The 27,590-nt window shown below is 38.8% G+C and overlaps 1 long non-coding RNA gene across 4 annotated transcripts in view; it reads left to right on the top strand.

Moving 5' to 3' along the window:
* Positions 1-27,590, top strand: part of LOC101905730 (uncharacterized) — a 90,708-nt gene that overhangs the window by 25,684 nt on the left and 37,434 nt on the right. For 3 of the 4 annotated variants that reach the window (XR_003030589.2, XR_009491486.1, XR_009491485.1), the window contains exon 2: positions 8,429-8,548. The exons of the other annotated variant lie outside the window; for it this stretch is intronic. This is a non-coding gene — a long non-coding RNA (uncharacterized lncRNA). The remainder of the gene's footprint in view (positions 1-8,428; positions 8,549-27,590) is intronic. 4 annotated transcript variants of the gene reach the window in all.

The raw sequence follows: 27,590 nt of genomic DNA on the forward strand, positions 1-27,590 counted from the left end.
TATTCAATTAATTTGAATATTTTCTAGTTAGTAATAAATATATTGATGCTGCTGCTAAGTCACTCTAGTAGTGTCTGACTCTGTGGGACCCCATAGACGGCAGCCCACCAGGCTCTCCCGTCCCTGGGATTCTCCAGGCAAGAACACTGGAGTGGGTTGCCATTTCCTTCTCCAATGCATGAAAGTGAAAAGTGAAAGTGAAGTCGCTCAGTCGTATCTGACTCTTAGCGACCCCATGGACCGCAGCCTACCAGGCTCCTCCATCCATGGGATTTTCCAGGCAAGAGTACTGGAGTGGAGTGCCATTGCCTTCTCTGAAATATATTGATAAAAATGGCTAATACTTATAGAGAAACCTCCTGTATGCCAGCAGATTTTGCTGGATTATCTGATTTATTTCTCACAGTTAACCTATAAAGTAGATACAGTTATTATCATTTTGTAGGCAAGAAAACTGAGACACACAGATATTAAATAATTCATCCAAAATTGTATACTTAGCAAATGGCAGAACCAATGTTTGTATCCAGACGATCTGTCTCCAGAGCCTTTGCTTAGGCTCTGTTAATAGGAAAAAATTGAAAGGAAGTAAATATTTGATAATTAAATTAGTGTGAATCACCTGTGTTCTTAGACACAAAACATAAACAAGAAAAGCAAGTAATTTGGCTTAAAATAAAATAGTTTGTAAAAAGCAGAACACTCAAGTTCTACATTTCTTTTTAGAATTTCTTTTGGATAAAAAAGGCAGTACATACATGTAAATGAAAAACCAGACATTTAACAAAAATTGCAAATAACTATAATCCATCTGAAAAACACTGTTAGTACAAATACTATATCTCTGTAGGGCTTCTCAAGTGGCTCAGTGGCAAAGAATCTACCTGCCAATACAGGAGACATGGGTTCGATCTCTGGGTTGGGAAGAAATCTGGAGAGAAAGTGGCAACCCTCTCTGGTACTCTTGCCTGGAAAATCCCATGGACAGAGGATCCTGGTGGGCTACAGTCCATACTGTTGCCAAGAATCAGACATGACTGAGCACACATGTACATATCTCTTTAGATACTCTATATGTATATATTTTATATATTATTGATGTTTTACAAATACAGAACCTTGCCATGTATGTTTTATAATTTGCAGTATTTTCTCAAACATTTCATTATGTCAGAACAGCTCAGACTGATACATAAACTTGGCCAACTTAGGATAATGTGGTTAATTGTTTGTGTTAATCTTTAACTGGAGTGCCTTTCATTACTGCACACCATTGTGGTTCTATTCTACATGAGATCAAGATGGTGATTGTATCTTATATGGAAGATAATTAGATGAATTTTTATATCTACTATACCTCTATTAACTAGATTGTTTCAATTTTATTATAGCAAAAAGTGTGATTAATTACTAAAATATATATGAAAACATCTAAAAATGCAAAACACTTTAATATACTTAAAGTGTTATAAAACTTTATGCAGATATGCAGATGACACCACCCTTATGGCAGAAAGCAAAGAGGAACTAAAGAGCCTTTTGATGAAAGTGAAAGAGGAGAGTGAAAAAGTTGGCTTAAAATTGAGCATTCAAAAAACTAAGATCATGGCATCTGGTCCCATCACTTTACGGCAAATAGATGGAGAAACATTGGAAACAGTGACAGACTTTATTGTTTTAGGCTCCAAAATCACTAAGATGGTTACTGCAGCCATGAAATTAAAAGACACTTGTTCCTTGGAAGAAAAGCTATGACCAGGCTAGATAGCATATTAAAAAGGAGAGACATTACCTTGCTGACAAAGGTCCATCTAGTCAAAGCTGTGGTTTTTCCAGGAGTTATGTATGGATGTGAGAGTTGGACTATAAAGAAAGCTGAGTGCTGAAGAATTGATGCTTTTGAACTGTGGTGCTGGAGAAGACTCTTGAGAGTCCCTTGGACTGCAAAGAGATCCAGCCAGTCCATCCTAAAGGAGATCAGTCCTGAATATTCATTGGAAGGACTGATGCTGCAGCTGAAGCTCCATTACTTTGGCCACCTGATGCAAGGAGCTGACTCATTGGAAAAGGCGCTGATGCTGGGAAAGACTGAAGGCAGGAGGAGAATGGGACAACAGAGGATGCAATCGTTGGATGGCATCACCAAGTCAATGGACATGAATTTGAGCAAGCTTTGGGAGATGGTGAAGGACAGGAAGCCTGGTGTTCTGCAGTCCATGGGGTCACAAAGAGTTGGACATGACTGAGTGACTGAACAACAACAAAAAGTATTATAAAAGTTTTATAACAAGCACATACACAATTTGGGGATATTTATTTTATTCCAAAGAGTTCTTTCACCCAAATTATTGTATCTCTAAGCTTGGTTTCCATCTTGCTTTTGAAATTATATGCTAATTATGGACCTTGTATCTATGAGACATAGTTGTGGAGAAAGAGGGGGAGGGGAAGCCCATTTCTTTCTACTATACTAGTGGTTTCCAAATTTACTGCATGTACCCTAGTGGGGTACTCAACCAAAGAAAGAAAATTTTAGAAAGGTGCAAACTGAGAATGCTGCTGCTGCTAAGTCGCTTCAGTCATGTCCGACTCTGAGCGACCCCATAGACGGCAGCCTACCAGGCTCCCCCGTCCCTGGGATTCTCCAGGCAAGAGTACTGAGTGGGGTGCCATTGCCTTCTCCGAACTGTGAATGAGAGAGGTTTAAATAATCTGAGATCACACACTAGCTTTTTCATCTAGTATACTTACTATTGGGCTTTCCTCGTGGCTCAGCAGTAAAGAATCCTCCTGCCAGTGCAGAAGACACAGGCTCAATCCTTGGGTCAGAGAGATCCCCTGGAGAAGGAAATGGCAACACATTCCAATTTTCTTGCCTGGGAAATCCCATGGACAGAGCAGCCTGGCGGCCTATAGTTCATGGGTTGCAAAAGAGTCAGAAACGAGTTAGTGACTAAACAACAGCAACATTTACCATTAAGAACATATCTATACATTTCTTAAATTTGAAAGAGTTTAATAAAGCTTCCCTGATGGCTCAGATGGTGAAGAATCTGCCTGCAATGCCGGAGACCTAGGTTCTATCCCTGGGTTGGGGAAAATCCTCTGGAGTAGGGAATGACAACCCACTTCAGTATTCTTGCCTGAAGAATTCCATGGACGGAAGAGCCTGGATGGAAGAGCCTGGCAAGCTACAGTCTATTGGGTAGAAAAGAGTCAGACATGCCTGAGCTACTAACACACACAAAGCTGATACCAGTAAGAAATTGGGACCAAATGGTAATAAAGTATCTTATAGCAGGACAAAATATCAAAAAGAGATATTTGAGTATATTTCTCACTCAAATATCCTAATTCCTATCTAGTAGATGTTTTATATATATTCTTTGTTACTAGTATATTCTAAACGCCAACAAAACAGCAACAAAAACATGTAGCTACCACTTTTCATGCAAAATTATGAAATTAACCAATAACCTCTTAAGAATGGCATTCTATACTACCTTTGCTCAACTTTTACTTAGAGATGTGTACTATCAGCTATTATTTTCCTAAAACTGTTAATTAAAACAAATAATTTAGTAGTGACAAGAAATTCCAAGTTGCATCTGGCATCTCTAAGATAAAAACCAAAGGAGAACTTTTGGAGCTTATTGATACTTTTATTGTGTGTGTGATGAAGAACAAGCATTCACCTAGAAGTGGTTTGGGAAAATAGAAGAGAAGAGACTAAAGTTTGGTCTACAAATTGTAATGTAAAATTGGAACTATTAATTGATGAACATTCTTTCATTGCTTTCCAGCTTTTATCTACATTATGCTTTTCTTTATAAATTCATTTCATTCTAATTCATTATGTAAAAATGATCATTGTTCATAGAGTCATGAAAAGTATGGAAAAATCTTAAGTGATGTTAAAAAGTGTTCAAAAAAGTATGACATAGAACTTGTCTTAGGCATTTTTGGATAGTTTCTCATCATTTATTTAAATTAAATTGTTTTTGTAGTGTTAAAGTGGAAGTAATTTTATTGACTTTGAAATTCTTTTTAGATGATCATGCTTATGATGACTCAAATTTTCCTGGTACCTTTTTAATTTAAAGAACTTTGTGGAACCTTCAATAACAAGCATTGTACTCTAAGAGAATAACAAATTCTGGAGCTGCTATAAACCATCTCATGAAAAGACAAACCTAAAATGAGTGACTAAAATAAAGTGTGTAAATCAAGACTAATTACTGTTCAGTGTAGTTTAGAGTAGGTTCAGTGTCATGAACAAAATGTGACTATCTGGGATGGGAACCATTTTTAATTAGGTATTCTGTGTGGAGAAGGAAATGGCAACCCACTCCAGTGTTCTTGCCTGGAGAATCCCGGGGACGGGGGAGCCTGGTGGGCTGCCGTCCATGGGGTCGCACAGAGACGGACACGACTGAAGCGACTTAGCAGCAGCAGCAGCTTTCTGTGAGCATCATCTCATTTTTTTGAACACCTTCCCCCTATCACTTTGACTGTCAATCTTTGTGCCTTTATAAGCCTGTAAAAGAGGAAAATATCTTATGAGTCTCTGACTTTGTCATGTGATTAGTTTGCTGAGTTTGCTTTGTTATAACAGAATACCTTAGACTAGGTGGCTTAAACAGCAAACCTGTATATCTCACAGTTTCGGAGGCTGAAATTTGAGATCAGTGTGCCAGCATGGTTGGATTCTTGGTTGAAGGTCCTCTTCCTGGTTTGCGGACAACCATTTTCTCATTGTATTTTCATATGGCAGAGACCAGAGAGGGGAACCAAGTTCTCTTGTCTCTCTTTATGAGGGCACCAATACCATCATGTGGATTTCACACTCATGACCTAATTACTTCCTAATGGTTCTGTCTCCAAATAATATCACATTGGGGATTAGGAGTTTCAACATAAATTAATAAAGTTTGGGGGCGGGGCATGATCATCTCATCCATCGCATAACCCTTCCATGCTTATTTGTATTTTAAAGAACATTTGTATGAAGAACCTTAAAGGAATTTTTTTTTAGAAGCTTCTTGATATTCTTAGTCTTATCACATAAATATCTCTCTTAGAGAATCACCTTCTGCAGCTGCTTTAAGCTTGACGTTGTCCAGGAACAACTTAACTTTTCCGCAAGAGGGATAAACCTTTGAAAAAAAAAAAAAGCACAGCAATGACTAGTAGCAATTATAAGGATTGGTTGCTTTTCAATTTTTGCTTTATTAAGGCTTGCTTATTGGTTGCTTGTGATTGGGAGGTGTGCCCAAGAGGAGGCCTAACATAGTTTCTGATTAATATAGTTCAGCAGAGGGAACTTGCCTACTCAGCATGGGGAAATGTAAAAAATATGGCTGAGAAGGAGCTAAAATTAAGTGGACAGAATGTCTTTTCATGCATGAACAGCAGGCAGGCAGTGTGGAACTGGTGTGTGGTGAAGGCCCTGCATGTCTTGAAGAGTCAAATAATATTTCTTGCCCCTGTAACTGAGAAATATTGAGGGAATTTTGCATAAAAGTTCATTTCTTTTGGCATTCTAGGAATGGCAGACCAAAGAGAAGCTATAAGAATGGAGGGGTCAGACCTGGTTATTAAAAGAACTACTTATCACTTTATGACTAATGTTTTTTGGTAGATTAGGAGTTTGTTTGTATCACTGTTGTCCAGGGGAATCCAACTTCAAATCTCTCTGCTATAAACAACATTCCTTAAGCCATGAACCCATCCCATCAACCATCAGACATTATACAGATGCTGCTTTGACAATGACTCACATTCCCTTTCTGGGTGGAAATGAAAGTCTTATAAAATTTAAGCATATAGTTAGACTAGAAAGATAGGTCTCTGTAGTTCTAGCCAGTGTTTAAGCTGATAAAATAGTTTAAAAGTGAATTAATAGGACTGTGTAAAACCTTTAAAATATGAAAATTTTCATTTACTATAAAATAGCATGTTGTCTAATCCTATTTTGTTATTAGTTTTATTTCAATTTACAATTAATGTTATAAATAAACATCAATGTTGCCAGACCCAAGGCTGGAAAATCATAGTACCTTTACACACAGGGAGTGAAGTCCCAGCTGGAACCAACTTCTTTTTGTATTTTTCTGTAAAAAAATTTGGAAGATTTAAAAAATGTGTCCCAAATGTGGGAGACTGTGAGTTCCAGGGTCACACATATGGTGCTAAATTGGCATTGCTAATTGGGAGCAAATTGGACTTATTTTAGCCTATTTATCCTTACAATTATACTTCTCATTTGTGGTAGAGTTCTGTGTAACAAACAGGAGTAATAAGACTACAAGGGCAACCCAGATGTAACTAGTATACAGTACCCCACTTCCTTTTTTTTTGATAGATAGATAGATGTGGCATGTCTTAAATTAATTCCCCTTGCTTGATGACAGTACTCTCAAGGTAGGTGCTTAAGCTGTTCAGGTGAGCAAATAATTTATGACCAGACCAAATACAAAGAGAGGATGCTAAACAAAGCTTCTGAGCAGGGCTAGAAAGTAGTTGCTGCTTCAAATGATTCCCAGCAGATTGGGCCACATGAAAAGTGAGATTTATTGTTGCTGATGAGTCCTACTAACACTGCAGTGAGTTCTCACTCTGTCTTACCCCTTCCTTCCCCCCATTCTGCTGCATGGCTTGGTCCAAGAGGTTTATAGTCTGGAAGAGATGGGAGGGAGGGGGACTACTCTCCTGGTGGTAAACTCAGATGATTTGCTTCTTTAGATCAGGAGATGTGGAAGCACATTGGTCTTGTAAAGTTGAAGGACCAGGGAAGACACAGTCTTTACCATGAGAGGTAGGAAAATGCAAACCCTGATTTTGTCTTTTAAGAGTTAAAAAAGAGGGAGAGACAATCATTCGATATGAATGTTGAAGTTTGAGACAACCAAGAGCACAGGGGCACAATACCTGGACTGTTGAGAGTATGGTCAAAGTCAGTATGACATTTTTGAGAAGTATTTCCTGACTTTTTTACATGAATTTCTAGTTCTGTTGGAATCCCAAGATCTATCAACAGAGTTGTAAACAAACTCTGTCGTGGTACTGCATTGGTTTTTCACATTTGCAGATTTTTCTTTCCAGGTTTATGTGGAATTTTGAGTGGTTGAATCAAACTCAGTGCCTAACTTTTAAGACATAACCTGATACATAAAAGTGGTTCTGTACTTTCCAATATTAAATTTTCTCAAATTATTTTGTTTTTAAAATGGGAATAAAGGAATATTATAATGTACTGACATGACAAGGGAATTTTTAATAAAAATTAAGCTAATATCTCCAGAGAAGGCAATGGCACCCCACTCCAGCACTCTTGCCTGGAAAATCCCATGGACGGAGGAACCTGATGGGCTGCAGTCCATGGGGTTGTGAAGAGTTGGACACACTGAGCAACCTCACTTTCACTTTTCACTTTCATGCATTGGAGAAGGAAATGGCAACTCACTCCAGTGTTCTTGCCTGGAGAATCCCAGGGACGGGGGAGCCTGGTGGGCTGCCGTCTATGAGGTCGTACAGAGTTGGACACGACTGAAGCGACTTAGCAGCAGTAGTAGCAAGCTAATATCTCAGCTGAGCATCAATAACTTATATGGACTAGTTATGTAATGGGGACACCATTTCAACATGATGAAAACTTAGTAACATTGAGATGTATAATTAATGTGAGGAAAATATATCTGTTTAAATGGAAAAATTAGGGACCTATTAGCAGTAGCATCAACACGTTATATCACCCCAGTCATCCTAGTTCTGCTTTTTGTGACCCTGAACCGTCAGCCTTTGTCTAAGGAGCCACCAGATTTGTTACTTTTGTGAAATGAGAGAAACAGGTTATCATTTAAAGTTTGTCATCATCAGTGGGATGATAGCCACAAATCAGGGATGTTCTCCATAATTCTCACTGTCATGTAGCCTAGGAACTTTTTCAGCTCTAAACTGAACGTCCTGCAGAGCATGTCTGTCAGATGTTGTATATAGAACACAGGAACCTCCATTTCAGATCTAAAACTCAATCCATCTTAAAAGATCCAGCCAAATTTGAGTCTTAGAGCATTTGTTACTTTCAGAGTAGTTTTTAAAAAAAAAAATCTTTGAAAATAGCAACCACCAATTTTGCTAATGACTTACCTTTTAAGCCAACTTTAATAAACTCACATTTAAACTAAACAGACTTGACCAAAAGGAAAACTTTATTACTTTAAGAAATTAGCTTCTATTAATACAGTGAGTATCTTACCCCCAGGTGATGGTTTCAGAGCATGGCATTAGTTCAGTTTTAATGAATTCCAAAAATCAATTATCAGTGCTTTATTAATTTGTTATAAATGGATCAATTTGTTAAATAAATCCAGGAAATGGCTTCCAAGTACTGAATACCTAATCTTTTTTTTTTCTTGTATTCATTTAGACTGTAAAGAAAAGACTGCAGTTGGAAACTGGTTATTTAGATCATTAAACAATCTTGGATATAGGTGAGCATAGTCCATACCACATGCTCTTGTGACCTTTGAGAGCAAGGCAGCCAAGAGTAAGTATTTGGATAGCTTATTATCCCAATATTTTATGCCTGATTTTTCTGTCTGTAACCCTTAGCTCTTAACCTTATTTCCCCCCTTCCTCTATTCCAACCCCATGGCCCTGCTTTGCTAGGCAGCAGCAGCAAGATTTGACTTTATTCACATTAATTCTAACTTGTCTTCTGTTCCCTTCTTTTGGGGATTTTTCTCCATTAGTACACGTGGACAGTCAAGTTTACCTTTACTCTTTGATCCGGCAGAAGTTTTGCTCAAATTTGGTAGTTTCAATCATCTTGACATTTTAACTAAAAATAAATATTTTATTTACTAGATCTGTTTTTGTCCTTCTGTAAACCATTTTGGTGACTCTTGAGTCATACCACATACTTACATTCTGCTCTGACTATGCGTATTTTAGCTTGAAGGACCAAGCCATCTGGGTATGTGCTATTGTGGTCTGTGCTGGTGAGTTTCTAGGCCTGGGGTTGCTAAGCTGGTGAATCTGTAGTTAAGCGCAGAATGATCCTCTGGGGACACATTTTACAACATTATGCTTTATTTAGGCAATGTTTTGGGCTGGAATTTACAGATTTGGAGCATGCCCTGGAGAACCAGGAGGTCCATAAGAGTTCACATCTGTTCCGTGGCTCTGTCGTCTTGTTCATTAGAATAGATAGACCGGTTTGTCTCCACTGATGAAGGTGTTTTCACAATTCAAAATACTTCACAGTATTTCCAGGTTTCATGAAATTTAATGAGAGACAAAATGTGTTGATGAAATCTAGCTTCTTAATGCAATAATATCTTCTTTTCAGTTTTCAGATATATTTAGAATTACTGAAAACTTATTAATGTTGGTAGGTCACTAGAAGTTAAAATTTCCCAGTTGCAGTCATCTTCAGTTCAGATTGGAATAGCAGTTGTTTTCATTAATGATCCAGTTAATGATCACAGTATGTATGTGTTTGAGGTGTGAGGATTAGGAGCTCTAGCTGATTGTATTTTCTTCTCCTGAGGAGTCAGCAATAATGTCACAGACCCTTTACAAATTTTGAGCAGATTGTACTTGGTTGTAAAGCCAAATTGTGTTTTCCAACCTAAAACTTATAATAGAGTTTTATAAATATTGTACTGGCAGTAAGGATTTGGGCATTCTAAAGACACCAGATCAGATAAATTCTCTGAGGGAAAAGGTAAGAAATCTTGGAAAAAATTCCTAGAATCTTTTCCAATTTGTCCATAATGATTTCATTTAAAAGTTTATTTTTATAGTATGATGAATAAAATGTTTCCATATTTGAGTTTCCATATTTCTCTCGGCATGTTACTTCCCAAAAGTAATTTATTAAAAACTCTTTTAAAATACCATAAAACTATCATAGATCTAAAGGACTAGATCTGATAGACAGAGTGCCTGATGAACTATGGACAGAGGTTCATGACATTGTATAGGAGACAGGGAGCAAGACCATCCCCAACAAAAAGAAATGCAAAAAAGCAAAATTGCTGTCTGAGGAGGCCTTACAAATAGCTGTGAAAAGAAGAGAAGCCAAAAGCAAAGGAGAAAAGGAAAGATACCCATTTGAATGCAGAGTTCCAAAGAATAGCAAGGAGAGATAAGAAAGCCTTCCTCAGTGATCAGTGCAAAGAAATAGAGGAAAACAATAGAATGGGAAAGACTAGAGATCTCTTCAAGAAAATTAGACATACCAAGGGAACATTTCACGCAAAGATGAGCTCAGTAAAGGACAGAAATGGTATGGACCTGACAGAAGCAGAAGATATTAAGAAGAGGTGGCAAGAATACACAGAAGAACTGTACAAAAAAGATCTTCACAACCCAGATAATCACGATGGTATGATCACTCACCTAGAACCAGACATCCTGGAATGTGAAGTCAAGTGAGCCTTAGGAAGCATCACTATGAACAAAGCTAGTGGAGGTGATGGAATTCCAGTTGAGCTATTTCAAATCCTGGGAGATGATGCTGTGAAAATGCTGCATTCAATATGCCAGCAAATTTGGAACATGCAGCAGTGGCCACAGGGCTGAAAAGATCAGTTTTCATTCCAATCCCTAAGAAGGCAATGCCAAAGAATGCTCAAACTACTGCACAATTGCACTCATCTCACATGCTAGTTAAGTAATGCTCAAAGTTCTCCAAGCCAGGCTTCAATAATACATGAACCGTGAACTTCCAGATGTGCACGCTGGTTTTAGAAAAGGCAGAGGAACCAGAGATCAAATTGCCAACCTCTGTTGGATCATCAAAAAAAGCAAGAGAGTTTCAGAAAAACATCTATTTCTGCTTTATTGACTATGCCAAAGCCTTTGACTGTGTGGATCACAGTAAACTGTGGAAAATTCTCAAGAGTTGGGAATACCAGACCACCACCTGACCTGCCTCTTGAGAAATCTGTATGCACGTCAGGAAGCAATGATTAGAATTGGACATAGAACAACAGACTGGTTCCAAATAGGATAAGGAGTACATCAAGGCTGTATATTTAACCTTATTATTTAACTTATATTATTATTTAACTGTATATTTAACCCTGCTTATTTAACTTATATGCAGAGTACATCATGAGAAATGCTGGGCTGGGTGAAGCACAAGCTGGAATCAAGATTGCTGGGAGAAATATCAATAACCTCAGATATGCAGATGACACTACCCTTATGGCAGAAAGTGAAGAACTAAAGAGCCTCTTGATGAAAGTGAAAGAGGAGAGTGAAAAAGTTGGCTTAAAGCTCAACATTCAAAAAACAAAGATCATAGCATCCCGTCCCTTCACTTCATGGCAAATAGATGGGGAAACAGTGGAAACAGTGACAGACTTAATTTTTTGGCTCCAAAATCACTGCAGATGGTGACTTCAGCCATGAAATTAAAAGATGCTTGCTCCTTGGAAGAAAACTTATGACCAACCTAGATAGCATATTGAAAAGCAGAGACATTACTTTGCCAAGAAAGATCCATCTAGTCAAGGCTATGGTTTTTCCAGTAGTCATGAATGGATGTGAGAGTTGGACAATAAAGCTTAGCGCCAAAGAGTTGATGCTTTTGAACTGTGGTGTTGGAGAAGACTCTTGAGAATCCCTTGAACTGCAAGGAGATCCAACCAGTCCATCCTAAAGGAAATCAGTCCTGAATATTCATTTGAAGGACTGATGCTAAAGCTGAAACTCCAGTACTTTGACCACTTGATGTGAAGAGCTGACTCATTTGAAAAGACCCTGATGCAGGGAAAGATTGAAGGCAAGAGGAGAAGTGGACAACAGAGGATGAGATGGTTGGATGGCATCATGGACTCAATGGACCTGAGTTTGAGTAAGCTCCTGGAGTTGGTGATGGACAGGGAGGCCTGGCGTGCTGCAGTCTATGGGGTCACAAAGAACTGAACAGGACTGAACAATTCAACTGAACTGATCATAGAGTCATAGAATGTAGAGCCAGATGATATCTGATTGACAATATTTGATCATAGCTATTCCATGTAGCTTAAGATAGGATATTAGGTTTTTTTTTTGGTAGTTCTTTCATTCATATTTCCTGGGATCAGATTGCCTAAGGCACTGGGGATGATCTTATACTCTGTTGATTAGTACCAGTGCCTAGAACATAAAATGTCCTGTAAAATGTCTGTAGAATGGATGAATGAGAGAATGAATGGAACGTAGGATGTATATACCAGATAGAGTGAAGTGCTGCTCTCTGTTTAGCATTACTCTTACTTAATTACATGAAAACAAAGGGAGCATAATTGCCTTTCAGTTGGTGAATGTACTAGGTTCCTAGTTCTTGATTTAGTTTTCTTCCTCCTTTAGCCTCCTATACCTATAATCTATTGTTTACAGAACAGTGACTTTTATTTTTATATTATTATTTTTAATTGGAGTATAGTTGCTTTACAGTGTTCTTATAGTTTCTGCTGTACAGCAAAGTAAATCTGTCATATACATATATCCCCTCTTCCTTGGATTTCCTTCTCATTTAGGTCACCACACAGCATTGAGTAGAGTTTCCATGCTATACAGTCAGTTCTCATTAGTTAGCTATTTTATATAAAATAGTATTAGTTATGGAGAAGGGAATGGCAACCCACTCCAGTACTCTTGCCTGGAAAATCACGTGGATGGAGGAGCCTGGAAGGCTGCAGTCCATGGGGTCGCACAGAGTCAGACACGACTGAAGCGACTTAGCAGCAGCAGCAGCAGCAATATTAGTTATCTTTTTTATACATAGTACTGTATATATGCCAGTCCCAGTCCCCCAATCAATCCCCCAAACTCCTTGCCCCCTGATATTCAGACATTTATTCTGTAGAAAACAGTGACTTTTAAAAAACATAAATAATATAATGTCACACTTATGTTTTGAATTCTTCTAGTTTTTAATGTAGCTAGTACAAAATTCAACCATTTATCATGACCTGTGAATACATGTTTAGTTTGATACTTACCCAAACATATCCAATCCCATCTTCCGTGGCTCTTTTCCACTTTGGTCACATTGTGTCTCGTTCTCTTTGTAGCTGGTTTCCACCTTAGGACTGCTACCCCTGCCTGAAAGGCAGACCTTTGCATACCTGGCTTCTCTCCAGTATAGAGTTTTCACCAAAAGTCATCATTGCAAAGAGGTCTGTCTTGACTAGTCACCCATTTCGGAACCTCCTTTAGCACTTCCTGCCAGGTCACTCTATTTTCATAGAGCAGTAATTACTTTATGATATTATCTCCTAGGAGAGCCATCTTTATGCTGTGTCCTCACTGTCTAGAACAGGAGCTGGCACAGGCTGAATGCTGTTTTTTAAGTTGTTTAAATGCTGTTTTTTTTTTTTTTTTTAAGTTGAAGTATATGAACATGTATGGATGTGAGAGTTGGACTATAAAGAAAGCTGAGTGCCAAAGAGTTGATGCTTCTGAACTGTGGTGTTGGAGAAGACTCTTGAGAGTCCCTTGGACTGCAAGGGGATCCAACCAGTCCATTCTAAAGGAGATCAGTCCTGAATATTCATTTGAAGGACTGATGCTGAAGCTGAATCTCCAATACTTTGGCCACCTGATGTGAGGAACTGGATCATTGGAAAAGTCCCTGATACTGGGAAAGATTGAAGGCAAGAGGAGAAGGGGATGACAGAGAATGAGATGGTTGGATGGCATCACCACCTCAATGGACATGAGTTTGAGTAAACTCCGGGAGTTGGTGATGGACAGGGAGGCCTGGTGTACTGCAGTCCATGGGGTCACAAGGAGTCGGACATGACTGAGCGACTGACCTGAACTGAATAATCAACATATAACATTATTTTAGTTTCATATGAATGTCCCACATACTGCAGTGAAGATCCTATGTGCTGCAACTAAGACTCAATGCAGCCAAATAAATAAATAAGCAAATATTTTAAGAATGAAGTATTTTTTATTACATTAAAAAACATGTCCTCCAGTTGAAGATTGAGTTTGCTCCTTGTCTGAGCTCTCAGTGTTATCTATGTACATGTGTAGTTACCACATTACTGTACATCTTACCACTTGTTCACCATCTTTTTCATCAGTTGAATCTCCTATTTGGGATGATCTCTAGCATCTCATGTCAGTAGATTTCAGATTCTGGTCATACCAGATTTCAGTAAGTTATTTTGAAACAAGATAGGCTTAAATTTATTAGACACATGTTATGCCGCATCCAGGGCTTCCCCAGTGGCTCAGCAGTGCAGGAGACGCATGAGATGTGGGTTCCATCCCTGGGTTGGGAAGATCACCTGAAGGAGGACACGGCAACTCACTCCAGTATTCTTGCCTGGAGAATTCTGTGGACAGAGGACCCTGAAGGGTTATACTGCATAAGAGTTGGACATGACTGAAGTGATGATGACACGAGCACGATGCCACAACATACAATGAAAGCAGATATTACTTTTGGGTCTATTTATTTAAGGGTTAAGAAAACAGACTCAGAAAGTCGCACATAAATTGGGAAATGATCAAAGTGACAGAGAATGCTGATTGCTTACCTCTCCAATCCCTTTTCCCTTTCTACTTTTCTATCAACATCCTGGTTTTATTTTGGATAATCATGGGCCCAGTAGAAAGATTTCATTTCCTTGCCTCCCTTGTAGCTAGGTATAGACTGCTGCTGCTGCTAGGTCACTTCAGTCGTGTCTGACTCTGTGCAACCCCATAGACGGCAGCCCATCAGGCTCCACCGTCCCTGGGATTCTCCAGGCAAGAACACTGGAGTGGGGTTGCCATTTCCTTCTCCAATGCATGAAAGTGAAAAGTGAAAGTGAAGTTGCTCAGTCGTGTCCAACTCTTAGCGACCCCATGGACTGCAGCCCACCAGGCTCCTCCGTCCATGGGATTTTCCAGGCAAGAGTACTGGAGTGGGGTGCCATTGCCTTCTGCTGGTGCTACTGCTAAGTCGCTTCAGTCGTGTCCGACTCTGTGCGACCCTATGGACTGCAGCCTATCAGGCTTCTCCGTCCATGGGATTCTCCAGGCAAGAACACTGGAGTGGGTTGCCATTTCCTGCTCCAATGCATGAAAGTGGAAAGTGAAAGTGAAGTTGCTCAGTCATGTCTGACTCTTAGCGACCCCATGGACTGCAGCCTACCAGGCTCCTCCATCCATGGGATTTTCCGGGCAACAGTACTGGAGTGGGTTGCCATTGCCTTCTCCCGCCATTGCCTTCTATGATGTGCAAATAGATGATGCTGAGTGGGACTTTGCAAAAAGTGTTTAATGGATTAATTCAGCTCTTATTGTACCATGGTAGCTTGAAAAATTTGGTGACAATATTTTGTAGTTTCTCTCACTACTGGGTGGGGTCTGTTTCCCTATCCTTTGAGTATGTCTGGTCTGGTGACTTTCATTGTTTCTTTTTGAGTAGTATCTTTTTTTTTTTTAAATTTTTTAAATGGAAGTGTAGTTGATGTACAATATCACATAAATTACAGGTGTACATCATAGTGATCACAATTTAAAAGGTTGTATTCAAGACTCAGACATGACTTGGCAACTGAACATACATACACAACACATTCCATTTATAAAGTGAAAGTGTTAGTTGCTCAGTCGTGTCCAACTCTTTGTGCTCCATGAACTGTAGCCTGCCAGGCTCTGTCCATTGAACTGTCCAGGCAAGAATACTGGAGTAGTTTGCCATTCCCTTCTGCAGGGGATCTTCCTGACCCAGGGATGGACCCCAGGTCTCCCACACTGCGGGCAGATTCTTTACTGTCTAAGCCACCAGGAAAGTCCATTCCATTTATAGTTAGAGCAGCAGCAACTGACTAAATTCCCCTGTTGTACAATACATCCTTGAAGCTTTCTTACTTACCCATAATAGTTGTGCCTCCTAATCCCCTACGCCTATCCTACATCTTTCCCCTCTTCTCTCCCCACTGATAACTGCTAGTTTGCTCTTTATATCTGTGAGCCCGTTTCTTTTTCATTATATTCACTAATGTTTTTGGATTCCACATAAGTGACTTCATATAGTATTTGTCTTTCTCTGCCTGACTTACTTCGCTCAGACTTATACATTCCAAGTCCATCCACTTTGTTGCAAGGTGCAAAATTTCATTCTTTTTATGGCTGAGTAGTATGCCATTATGATACCTTCTCTATCATTTGTCTGTTGATGGACTCTTAAGTTGCTTCTGTATCTTGGTAATTGTAAATAATGCTGCTGTGAACATTGGGGTGCATGTATCCTTTTGAATTAGTATTTTCATTAAAAAAATTTTTTTTGATATATACACAGGTGTGGAATTACTGGGTCATATGATAGTTCTATTTTTAGCTTTTTGAGAAACTGCCATTCTGTTCTCCACGTGGCTGCACCGATTTACATTCCCACCAACAGTGTATGGGGATTCCATCTGCTCCACATCCTTACCAACATGTGTTATGTGTGCTCTTTTATGTGATAGCCATTCCTGTAGGTGTGAGGTGATAGCTCATTGTGGTTTTAATTTTCATTTCTCTGATGGTTAACACTTTACCAATACCAGGCAGACACTTGATGAATTTTCAAGATAATAGATTTAAAGTCAGGCTTTTGAAGAGTTAGGAATCCCTAACCCTTCAAGTCCATTTATTATTTTAAGATTAGCTTGGAGTCCCTAGGTGTGTGTATTTCTTGTCATAGTGTGCAGTGACGGTTCCCCTAATCTCCTCTAAACGTTAACAGAGATACTCAAGTCAGAAAGGACAGAGGAATGAAGTTAGGAAAATAGAAGAAAAACTAACCCCCCTTTTGGCCTTGAGCTTCGGTAGACAGAAGGGATAACAAGAGGGAGAATATGGAGCCAGATAAATATGTGGCCTGGTTTTCCCTCGCATGGCTTTAGCCTGGGTTGAGAGAGTTTGGGCAGCTAGGATATCAGTGGCATGTGACTCTTCCTTGCTCTCCTGACCGGCACTGAAGGAGGAGGCCGAGCAGAGAAGTCCTGATCAACACGGAGAAGCGAGTAGGTTGGACACTCACATGAGAGACAGTGAGGTGAGGTGATTGACCCCGCAGCAGGGGCTGAGAAAAGGCCATCAGGCCAGGGGACTGTATGGAGGCAGTAGGGAAAACTGCAAGTGTGAAGTCAATAAAGATTGCGGGAAAGCTGAATTGGAAAGAGGAAGAAGCTAGTTTCTTCTGGGAACAAAATCCAAGCCAAAGGAATAGACCATAAATTTTCTGGCTTTAATTTGTAGCAACAGAGGCCAGGGCAGCAAACCATCACCCAGAGGACGGGAGACAGTTCAGACACCAGCAGGACCAGTGCAAGGACTGACATGAGGCTGGTGGCCACCTCATCCCAACACCAGGAGACTATAATACCTAAAATGATGTGACATCACTGGGGGTTGAATAAGAGGTTCTTGTGAGACAGAATTTTTATCCATGTGGAAGACTGAGCATTACTTGAAGGGAATGTTAAATGACCTGATTGGATCAGAAATCTCTCAGAGACCCACTAGGTATTATGTGCAGAAAAAGGAAGCAGGACAGATTGCTTTTAGGCAAAATAAGGAACTTAAGTTTTTGCTGCACATCTGAGTTTTAATGTCTGTTACATTTTATAAACCTGTTTTCCTTGCTTGACTTCAAAAGGAAAATATTGGCCAAGAACCTCTGGGGTTCCTTCTAGCTTTAAACACTATGGTTTCAGCACATTTGCAGCATTTGTCAAACTCTTCCAGCAGCCTCCTTAGAGGCTTTCCTCTCACCAATAATCTTTCCTTCCATACTCTGTCTCCTGGGTTGGAATGGGAACACACTTTCCTAAATGCCTTTTTATTTATGTTATTTCCCTGCTCTGAAGCACAGTGTCTTGGAACAGATGAAAACTCCTTTCAGGGATCTTAACATTGCCTGTTGTCTGTTTTGTTTTAGGCCCTTTGCAGGATCAAATGTTATTTACCATATGTTGAAAACAGTTGATTCTCCTGGTCTTGTTTTTCTTTTCTAAAAGGCAGCTCTGTCCTCCTTAAAGTTTTTCAGGTTTATGCTCAGAACTTTTCTTTTTCACACTGATGAAGCAGCTTTTGATTAGGCCCTCATTATAGTTTCAATTTCCTGGAAACAATTCCTCAGTGATGCTGGACACACATTTTTATTTGCTGCAAAAAATACTATAGTGGGTGATGTATGTAGTTCATTTTTCTTTAAATCCCTTCACACGTGTAATTGCAAAGGGACTTAATTTTCATAATTTATTTTCCCTTTAAATATGTTCTATACAGTTCTGCCCTTGGGGAAAAAACTCAAGCAGGCCCTGTAACATTTCTTGAAACTGTTCTCTGGTTCTTTGAAGTCAAATAGCAGAGTTGTAGTTTAGTTGTCAAAATGCCCAGTCTCTTGTTCTAGTTAGGTTCAAAAGGGAGAGGATATATATATATATATACCTATGGCTGATTCATGTTGATGTTTGACAGAAAACAACAAAATTCTGTAAAGCAATTGTCCTTCAATTAACAAATGAATAAATTGCTGGATGGCATCATTGACTCGATGGACGTTGAGTTTGGGTGAACTCCGGGAGTTGGTGATGGACAGGGAGGCCTGGAGTGCTGCGATTCATGGGGTCGCAAAGAGTCAGACACGACTGAGCAAATGAACTGAAATGAAATTTAAAAAAAAGAACAACATTAAAAAAAAAGAAAAATTCAGTCTTATTTTGTATTGGTGTGTCTTCACCCCTTTAAGCACTAGTAATACTCAGACAGGTATTTGAGGAGAAGATGGGGATTATGGTCTGCTCCTTGCTTTTTCCTTGTTTTACTCCTTCTTTCTATCTCACCAGCCATATTTTCTGACCCTTCCAGCATGAGAGTTTTGGAAGAGAGAAGATGCAAGAAGATGCAAGAATGTTGACAGGGCATTTAGTATATATTCTTGCTTTCGAAGGATGTCATATTATATGCTTGTTCTAAAATAATATTTAAATGATTTTAAATTTAAAAAAGGCTTTCTAGAGTATGTTATGTTATTGCATACAACTAAATATAAGTAATACACATAGTGGGTTTTACCATTTTTCTTTAATTTCTTTTCCTGAAGAAATTGGAAATAGCTTTAATAATTGTATACGAAGAACTATGATTTCCAGTATGGTGGCTACCAACCACATGTAACTATTGAAATAGAAATTAATTAAAATTAAAAATGAAGGTTTTCAGGTGTACTAATAACAGTTAAGTGCCAATAGTCATAAGTAGCTTATGGTTATTATGTCAGATAGTCCAGATAGAGGACATTTACATCATCACAGACAGTTCTGTTGGACGATGTAATCATAGATTCCATATGTCCCACAAAGGGCTTATTTCACCCACTTTGAGCTTGGATGCTTCAGCAACTTGATTACTGAATTCTTATCTTTTTTGTTTTGCATTTTCTCAATAGTTTGCCTATACGGCTTTTAAAAAACAATATATTTCTTGCCTTTTATTAAATCAACCATACTGAGAAATAATTTACATATAATAAATACAGCCATTTAAAGCATGTGGGCCCTGAACGAGTTGAGGGCAGTGGTCTGGCCCGGCCTCCACCGCGCTGTCGGTGAGCCCTCAGGAGGCCCAGCGGCGGCCCCAGGCCTGCGTTCGCGCACCGGCAGATGAGGCGACGGGCATGAGAGCTTTAGAGTTGATTGGCCGTGGATTGTATGTTAGGGAGTTTTTAATAGAAGTAGGGTTTTCATGTGCGTGAAAGGGGAAGGCCTCACTGTGTAACTGCGTGTATAGGCGTGTATAGACAAGGCATACCTTGTCATGGCGTGAAAGCCAGCCAACGGCAGAAACGGAGTGCCGCTTAGGGTTTAGATCTTGCTTACAGAGATCAAGTAAGCATGGCCGGCTTTACAGGTGAAAGAATGACGCCTGGAGCATAGACTGCTGCCTGTTGATTACTTACTTTCTGGGAGCACAAACATGACCTAAGGATGTCCTTGGTGAGGAATCTGCCAATTTGAATCTTCAGGAGTAACTTAGAGTATTTAAAATTTCCAAGTTTGCAAAAAGAATACTGCTTTTGGGAAGTTCATAAATGTACATATTAGACAGTGGGGATATAAATAAAATAATGTGCAAAAAATAAGTTAAATGTATACTTTCAAGTATTTTGGTCCCTGCAATTAAAAGAGAAAACACTTTCTTCACACAAGAAAGTTTCTTTAGGTCTGTTTAAAATTAACCACCATCTCCAGTTCTGGCCCCCACCAGGAACTATTCTACTATCTGTGGCTATACGTTAGTTTAGTCTGTTCTAAATGTCACACAAATGGGCTGATAAAATTTATGCTCTTTTGTGTCTGGCTTTCTTTCCTCAGTCTAATGTTAAGTTCTTCCATGCTACTTGATTAATTTTTAAGTTTCTGAGTAATATTACATTTTCTGAATATATCAGTTTGTTTTTTCATTTTTTCATTCATTATTTTCCCCATACATTCTTTTGGAAATCTTTAGATTTAACTTTTATGTTCAGAACTATGTGCATGGTAAATTACTTTTGTGTACAGCCTTATATAAGGAAAGAGGTTCATTTTTTTCATATATGTATTCAATTATTTCAGCACTATTAGTAGAAAAGGCTTTATTTTCTTTTTTGCTACCTTTATTGAGATCTGTGTCAAAAATCAATATACCATGAATGTGGCTCTGTATTCTATTTCACTGGCCATGAATTTATCCTTCCACCAGTACTTCACTGTTTTGATTACTGTAAGTCTTTAAATCAGATTAAGTTCCCAAACTTTGCTTTTCAATTTTTATGGGTATTCTGTGTAATTTCAATTTTCATGTGAATTTTAGAATCAGCTTATCAAGTTCTATAAAATTGGGCCACTGGGATTTTAATCTGTAAACATTTAAATAAACCCTTTTCTGGCTTCCCTGGCAGCCCAGTGGTGACAAATTCACCTGCCAATGCAGAAGACACAGGTTCGATCCCTGACCCGGGAAGACCCCACCTGCTTCGGAGTACCTCAGCCTGGGTGCCACAACTACTGAGCTTGTGCTCTGGAGCCCAGGAGCCACAGCTACTGAACTCACGCGCTGCAGCTGCTGCATCTCGAGCATCCTAGAGCTGTGCTCCGCAGCAAGAGAAGCCGGCAAGACGGAAAGGCCACACACTGCGACCAGACAGTAGCCCTAGGAGCAATGAAGACCCAGCACAGCAAAATGAAACAAATAAACAAAAAAATCCCTTTATTTCTGTATCAGTTACAATCCAACCTTGCTTTAAAATTACTGGTGTTATGCTGAAAACATCATCTATCTAGTCAGTAGATTAAATTTTTTAAATGGACTTCTTTATAGGATAACTTTTAAAAACTTTTACTCATTGCAAACTGTGCTACTTAACATTTGCTAATTAACATCTTTAAGCATAAAAGTCTTAACCTGTTGGTGATTTCTTTCTGTGAGCTAGAGGCCTAGAAGTGACATTGCTGAATCAAAGTTTATGTAAATTTTCAATTTTACTGTATACAAAAATTCTAAATAACATATTAGCAAACAGAATACTACAGTACTTCCAGAGTAACATCTCATGACTGAGAAAGACTCACTCCAGGAATGCAAGCCTACTTTAATACCAGAAATTTTTGTATTTACCAATTAAAAGAGAAAGCTATATAATTATATAGTAGATACTGGAAAACCTTGAATGACAGAGAGAGGATATTCATGAAACATCTACGTATAATAAAAATAGCAGGCTATGCTTAAATTAGTAAAGGCTTATTAGAAATAAATAGCAAGTGTGAAGCATCACTACGAACAAACCTAGTGGAGGTGATGGAATTCTAGCTGAGATATTTCAAATCCTAAAAGATGATGCTGTTAAAGGGCTGCACTCACTATGCCAGCAAATTTAGTAAACTCAGAGTGGCCACAGGACTGGACAAAGTCAGTTTTCATTTCAGTACCAAAGAAAGGCAATGCCAAAGAATGTTCAAACCATCGTACAATTGCACTCATCTCAAATGCTAGCAAAGCAATGCTCAAAATTCTCCAAGTGAGGCTTCAACAGTACGTGAACTGAGAACTTCCAGATATTTAAGCTGGATTTAGAAAAGGCAGAGGAACCAGAGATCAAATTGCCAAAATCTGTTGGATCATAGAAAAAGCAAGAGAATACCAGAAAAACATCTACTTCTGCTTTATTGACTATGCCAAAGCCTTTGACTGTGTGGATCACAACAAACTGGAAAATTCTGAAAGAGATGGGATTATCAGACCACCTGTCCCACCTCCTGAGAAATCTGTATGCAGGTCAAGAAACAACAGTTAGAACTGGACATGGAACAACAGACTGGTCCCAAATTGGAAAAAGAGTATGTTACGGTTGTATATTGTCACCCTGCTTATTTAACTTATATGCAGAGTACATCATGAGGAATGCTGGGCTGGATGATTGCTGGGAAAAATGTCAATAACCTCAGATATGCAGATGATACCACCTTTGTGGCAGAAAGTGAAGAGGAACTAAAAAGCCTCTTGATGAAAGTGAAAGAGGAGAGTGAAAAAGTTGGCTTAAAACTCAACATTCAAAATACTATGATCATGGCATCCAGTCCCATCACTTCATGGCAAACAGATGAGGAAACAATGGAAACAGTGACAGACTATTTTCTTGGGCTCCAAAATCACTGCAGGTGGTGACTGCAGCCATGAAATGAAAAGACACTTGCTCCTTGGAAGAAAAGTTATGACCAACCTAGGAAGCATATTAAAAAGCAGAGACATTACTTTGCCAACAAAGGTCTATCTAGTGAAAGCAATGGTTTTTCCAGTAGTCATGTATGGATGTGAGAGTTGAACTGTAAGCAAAACCGAGTTTGGAAGAATTGATGCTTTTGACCTGTGGTATTGGAGAAGACTCTTGAGAGTCCCTTGGACTGCAAGGAGATCCAACCAGTCCATCCTAAAGGAGATCAGTCCTGAGTGTTCATTGGAAGGACTGATTCTGAAGCTGAAACTCCAATACTTTGGCCACCTGATGCGAAGAGCTGACTCATTTGAAAAGACCCTGATGCTGGTAGTGATTGAAAGCAGGAGGAGAAGGGGACAACAGAGGATGAGATGGTTGGATGGCATCACCAACTCAGTGGACATGGATTTGAGCGAGGTCCGGTAGTTGGTGATGGATAGGGAACCCTGGTGTGCTGCTGTCTGTGATGTCACAAAGAGTTGGACATGACTGAGCGACTGAACTGAATTGAACTGAGTAAGTGTGAAGAGAAAGTGCTAGTTGCTCAGTCTTGTCTGACTCTTTGCGACCCCATGGACTGTAGCCCGCCAGCTGTGTCCGTCCATGGGATTCTTCAGGCAAGAATACTGGAGTGGGTTGCCATGCCCTTCTCCAGGGGATCTTCTCAACCCAGGGATCGAACCTGGGTCTCCTGCATTGCAGTTGGATTCTTTACCATCTGAGCCAAGAGGGAAGCCAAAAAAGTCTTACTTCAGGGACGACTCCACTGTCTGGTCAGCACGCCAAGCATCCCGTCTGACCTGGCATTAGCAGGTTCTACCTAGTAGGTTCCAGAATGAGAATAATGAGTTTGATTTTTTGTTTTCTTTCTTACAACTCTATCGTGAACAATATAAGAATATAGAGGGACTTCTACATCTTTCAAGATGTGTTTAATAGTCTGTTTATTATAACTTTTGAGGCACATATACTAGTGAATAGTAATTTATGCAGTGTCCCTTCTCATTAGCAATTCATAAATATGAAGTGTTTTTCAGGTGACTGATAATTGGATGCGATAGTGACAGTTTGGGCCACATGTTGATGTCCTGGAGAACATATCGATCCAAACTGGTGCTGCCGTTTGTGACAGAAAATGTTTATTTCCTCAGCCCCAGTGACAAAAATTATTTGCTGGGAGGGGGACACAGGACAGCTATTAACATAGTGAAGAAACTTCACAGGCCTAAAGAAACAATTAAAAGGAAGAAGAAGACATATTTCTATCATGACACAGAATCCCACTCCCAAGAAAACACAAATAAGCCTGAATTTTTGAATCATCAGTAGGATTCAAGGCTTGTATTTTAAACGGCATTCTCATTGTTCATGTTCTCCCGGCATCTTGGGGAAACCAGGGCAATCAGGACCTTTCTTTCCAGCATCATGCCACCAGGCACGGGAGGGTAATTACAGGATTTGTGATAGCAGATCCCCAGCTCCCAAGTCAAGTATTTCCCTCCTCTCTGTTGCTGTCTCCATCCTACTTGATTCAATAAATCTTTCTGACATCCCAGAACACTTCAAAAGAAACCAGAGGAAGAAAGCTTGCTTACTTCCCTACTAGGTTCAAAGCTATTTTTTTTAGTTTGAAAAATAGTAGCATACTGTTAGACAGTGTTGGGTTGACAGGACCTACCATGAGATCTGTAGGAAAGAGAATGTGAGAAAGTGGATAAATACACAAAACTACAGAAGATTTTGTTTCTCAAACCCAGAGACTGTTCTGAAAATAAAGGCTGTTGAAAACTGATAAAACTTAAGGATCTCCTGGTCCCATCACTTCATGGGAAGTAGATGGGGAAACAGTGGAAGCAGAGTTAGACCTTATTTTGGGGGGGGCTCCAAAATCACTGCAGATGGTGACTGCAGCCATGAAATTAAAAGACACTTGCTCCTTGGAAGGAAAGTTATCACCAACCTAGATAGCATATTCAAAAGCAGAGACATTACTTTGCCAACAAAGGTCCATCTAGTCAAGGCTATGGTTTTTCCAGTAATCATGTATGGATGTGAGAGTTGGACTGTGAAGAAAGCTGAGTGCCGAAGAATTGATGCTTTTGAACTGTGGTGTTGGAGAAGACTCTTGAGAGTCCCTTGGACTGCAAGGAGATCCAACCAGTCCATTCTGAAGGAGATCAGCCCTGGGATTTCTTTGGAAGGAATGATGCTAAAGCTGAAACTCCAGTACTTTGGCCACCTCATGCAAAGAGTTGACTCATTGGAAAAGACTCTGATGCTGGGAGGGATTGAGGGCAGGAGGAGAAGGGGACGACACTGGATGGGATGGCTGGATGGTATCACCGACTCGATGGACATGAGTTTGAGTAAACTCCGGGAGTTGGTGATGGACAGGGAGGCCTGGCGTGCTGCCATTCATGGAGTCGCAAAGAGTCGGACACGACTGAGCGACTGAACTGAACTGAATGTGCAAAACCAGAGAATTCTTGAGTTGTAGTCCCCGGTTATGTTCCTTTTATACACAATCTATAAATTTTCCTGTAAATATAAAAAAAGGGTGGAGAAATCGTTAAACCCTGTACTTAATACAAAACACACTGAAAGGGGGGACTTGCCCATTTGGAGTCCTGTCTTAACTGATTTCTGAATTTTTTAAATAAATAGCAAATGTTATTCTAAATGATGAAACAGATATTTCTGTCAAAACTAGGAAAAGAGCAGAGATGACCAGTATTTTAGTAGTGTTAAACATTATTTTGGAGGTTCTCTAAAATGCAATAGGAAAAGAAAGAAATAACAACTGAAATATTGGAAGCAAAAACGTAAATTTTTTGTCTCTTTCTTTTTTATCTATATATCTTAATATCCTTAGAAATTTCTGATGACTGAATTATGCCCCCTCTAAATGTATATGTTGAAGTCCTAACCCCAAATGTGACCTCTTTGGAGATAGAGTCTTTAAAGAGCTAAATAAGGTCAAAATAAGATCATAAGAGTATGATAAGATCATAAGAGTATCGAATATGATAGGCATCTTTATAGGAAGAGTATTTTAGGACATAGCACAGATGACTATGCTAAGACACAGCAAGAAAGCTTGGCTGTCTTTTCCAAGCCAAGAAGAAAGGTCTTAGGAGAAACCAACCCTTCTGATACCTTGGTCTTGGACTCTAGGCTCTGAAACTGTGAGAAAACTAATTTCTGGAGTTTAAGCCACATATTTTGTTATGGCAGTTTTAGAAAACTAATACAGAAAACCATGACATACTCATCCTATTATAATAAAAATCTACAAATTAAATGAATTTGATTAGATGGCTGGATAGAAGATAATTATACATGAATCAGAATTTTTCTTGATGTTATATATAGCCACCTATAAGTGGAAATTAGAAAAAATTCATAAATGTAACTAACTATATGATGAAGACAAGATTTTAATATCTTGATCTTTAACTACTTAGGTAAACATTGGTTATCATTTCACTTATTTATGACTGTTAAAAGGAAATTCTTTGACTTCAGCACAAAGACACTTAGTTTTGTTTTTTTTTTCTAATTTTATTTTATTTTTAAACTTTACATAATTGTATTAGTTTTGCCAAATATCAAAATGAATCCGCCACAGGTATACATGTGTTCCCCATCCCGAACCCTCCTCCCTCCTCCCTCCCCAAAGACACTTAGTTTTATACTGCCTTCTATTTATTGCTAGCTGAAATCATTAGTCATGTAAATAATTGTCACCTGAATTATCGAAAGGAAAAGTTTAAATTACTCAGAATGTTAATTAATTGTTGAATGGTTATTTATTCAGATTATGTATAATCAATGTGAAAAAAATATTGAACATTAGCAGAAAATTATTGCATAATATCATTTTCATGTCAGTAAATTTCATCAAATAGTTTCTGAAAGTCAATCTGAAAGTAAATAATTTTTATTATATTCTAATTTAATTATCCAGTAACACATATAATAAGAACATATTTTTCAGTTTTACTAAAAATGAAAATCATAATACTTTTCTAGTTTTAATCTCAACTTTGAAATTTATTTAAAGACTCTTTGAGGTAGTAAAGATATGTCATTTTAAAATTTATTCAAGTGTTGGAAAGAATGCAAATTTATTTCAAATTTTCTCTTTCAATCTTCTCTTCTGAAATTACTGTACAATGTTTTCTATATATAGAAGAATGTGTGAGATACCTCAACTATTTATTATTTTAACATTACTGTTCCATCTTCTTTTATAATGTTTTTATAATTTTAAGTAAAATGTTATAGAATTATTATTATTCACAGAATTGATAATACTATTTATAAACATTTAAGCAGTCCAAAAATATGCAAGAGGTAACTCTTATTTTCTGCCTGGAAGGCTGGATTCATTCAGAAATGAATTCCCATATTTAATATGGAAAAGTCATCATATGTCATAAATATACATATATATATAAATATAGCAAGATCTATATTAATTATTTACTTGTGGTTTTATTATTTTAGAAATTAGCTTTTACAATGGAATATCAGTTCAGTTCATTTCACTCACTCAGTTGTGTCCAACTCTTTGCTACCTCATGAATCGCAGCACGCCAGGCTTCCCTGTCCATCACCAACTCCCGGACATGGACCCATGTCCATTGAGTCGGTGATGCCATCCAACCATCTCATCCTCTGTCGTCCCCTTCTCCTCCTGCCCTCAATCTTTCCCAGCATCAGGGTCTTTTCAAATGAGTCAGCTCTTCGCATCAGGTGGCCAAAGTATTGGAGTTTCAGCTTCAGCATCAGTCCTTCCAATGAACACCCAGGACTGATCTCCTTTAGGATGGAC

Source organism: Bos taurus, chromosome 2 (assembly GCF_002263795.3).
Source record: "Bos taurus isolate L1 Dominette 01449 registration number 42190680 breed Hereford chromosome 2, ARS-UCD2.0, whole genome shotgun sequence".
Lineage (NCBI taxonomy): Eukaryota > Metazoa > Chordata > Mammalia > Artiodactyla > Bovidae > Bos > Bos taurus.